The sequence below is a fragment of the Mandrillus leucophaeus genome, unplaced genomic scaffold (assembly GCF_000951045.1).
Source record: "Mandrillus leucophaeus isolate KB7577 unplaced genomic scaffold, Mleu.le_1.0 Scaffold544, whole genome shotgun sequence".
Lineage (NCBI taxonomy): Eukaryota > Metazoa > Chordata > Mammalia > Primates > Cercopithecidae > Mandrillus > Mandrillus leucophaeus.
In genome coordinates, this window is record NW_012105853.1 from 1,716,549 (window position 1) to 1,718,778 (window position 2,230).

A 2,230-nucleotide genomic window follows, 5' to 3' on the forward strand; every position below is an offset into this window, starting at 1 on the left:
GTTAGACCCCCATAGTGCCGCTCATTGAGGCGCCAAGTCCTCACCACTGGCAGCCACATCTGATCAATGGCATCTAGCACTGTCCAGAGGGTCCGGATCGCTCTCTTCTGTACTGAGGTGAAGCAGATGTCAAACTCATAGCCAGCATCTCGCAGCGCATGCCCGCCACACTTCGCCTCCTCGTGGCCCGCTGGGCTCAGGTCGGCGACGTACCAGCCGCTGAAGCGGTTCTCCAGGTTCCATGCGCTCTCGCCGTGCCGGATCAGCAGCAGCTTGTAGGCGGACATGGCGGCGGGCTGAGGATGCAGCACCGACTGCCTTTTTTTTTTTTTGTCACTCTGTCGCCTAGGCTGAAGTGTAGTGGTGTGATCTCAGCTCACTGCAACCTCTGCCTCCCAGATTCAAGTGATTCTCCTGTCTCAGCCTCCCGAGTAGCTGGGACTACAGGCACAAGCAACCACTCCCAGCTAATTTTTGTATTTTTAGTAGAGACAGGGTTTCACCACGTTGGTCAGGCTGGTCTCTATATTCTGACGTCAAGTGACCCACCCACCTTGGCCTCCCAAAGTGCTGGAATTACAGGCGTGAGCCATTGCCCCGGCTTACCTGAGCTTTTAAGCTCCCATTTCCACTGAAGGTAGGAAACAGTTGCAAACATAAAGCAGAGCAGCCACTTCACTCCACTGTTCTTTGGGTAAACACTCACTGCATTCAGATTTCAGACACGCATTCGGCATGCATACACACACACCCCCCACCCAGAGGCGGCGCAGCTGGTGTGGGGAGGCACTTACCTACCTCGCCAGCATCTGGGGTGAGTCGTCTGGCTGGGAGGGTTCCTCACTGACCTCCCTGGAGTCTGAGTTACCCCAGTCCCCACTGCCTCTGCAGAGGTGACTATAGGTCTGCCATGGTCCCTGATCACCCAGTCCTGGGAGCCTGAGCCCATCCAGGACAGCCATCCACCCCAGCTACATGCGCACTCTCTCCAGGGGCTTGAGAACTCTAATCTGCTCCTTCACACTGTGCAGGGTCCATGATCCTACGGACCCTGTCCTGAGGCCACTGCATTCCAACACCTCCCTGTGCCACTGCTGCTCCACCAAAGTGGGCTTCTCTGTGAGTCTTCTGGAATCCCTACAACCTTAACGTGGGTTTCTACCCCCTGAGGGATGGGGTGCTAGACTCATTCTTGGGGACCCAGTAACTCCTATCCCTAACCACACCTCCTCCATCTGGTCTTTTCCAAACCATCTCCTTCTGGGCAAAGGAACATTCTTCACTGTCACCCACTCTTCCCCACCGTGTGCTTCACGGTGTAAGTCAGAGCTCTGGGTCCCCGTGGCTTTGTGTGTGCTGTGCCAAGCCAAGCTTAGGAAACTAAAATCACAACAAACCTACTGCAGCCTCCACCTTCCGGGTTCAAGCAGTTCTCCTGCCTCAGCCTCCTGAGTAGCTGTGACTATAGACGCGCGCCACCACGCCCGGCTAGTTTTTGTATTTTTAGTAAGAGATGGGGTTTTGCCATGTTGATCAGGCTGGTCTCAAACTCCTGACCTCAGGTGATCCACCCATCTCGGCCTCCCAAAGTGCTGGGATTACAGTCGTGAGCCACCACGCCCGGCAACACTCTAAAATTTGACTCTCATCTCACAGGCTTCTCTGGGGTCCTCCCTTCCCTGGGATCTAAGCCTCGAGGTCTACTTTTAATAATAGGGATGACCTTCAGTGGCTCTTCCAGCTGTGATCAGCTCTGAATCATTCACTTACTCAGAACAAATACTTCTTGTGCACCTGCTATGCACCAGGTGCTATGCTGGGCACTGGAGATACAGCAACGAATTGAAAAAGACAAGGTGCATGTTTTGGGGACTGACAGTCTACTGGGGGAGGCAGATGTTCATCAGAAAATAGAAATAAATAAATATAAAATGACAGTTGTCATTTAACGCTATGAAGGAAAGGCATGTGAGGCTACGAGGGTAAAGAACAGAGGAATTTAATTGAGTCAGAGAGTTCAGGGGAGGCTGAACTCCAAAGGCCAGGCAGGAGCTTCTGCACGAAAAGAAAGAAAACAAGAGAAAGCCGGAGATGCTAAGGCCCTGTGATGGCAGAGAGCACGGAGCCCAGGAGTGGCCAGGACGGGCCAGTGTGGCTGGTGTGCAGAGAGGATAGGAAGGAAGCGCATGCCAGGTATGGCCAGGTGTGGCAGCCCTCGGAGGGTGAAGGG

The 2,230-nt window shown here is 53.9% G+C and overlaps 1 pseudogene across 1 annotated transcript in view; it reads right to left on the bottom strand.

Moving 5' to 3' along the window:
• The window catches only part of LOC105552131, a 7,658-nt pseudogene extending 7,347 nt beyond the window's left edge, over nt 1–311 (bottom strand). Inside the window, exon 1 of the transcript XR_001007952.1 lies at nt 6–311. The product of XR_001007952.1 is annotated as a phosphoglycerate mutase 1 pseudogene (transcript). The remainder of the gene's footprint in view (nt 1–5) is intronic.
• Nucleotides 312–2,230: the final 1,919 nt, after the last annotated feature.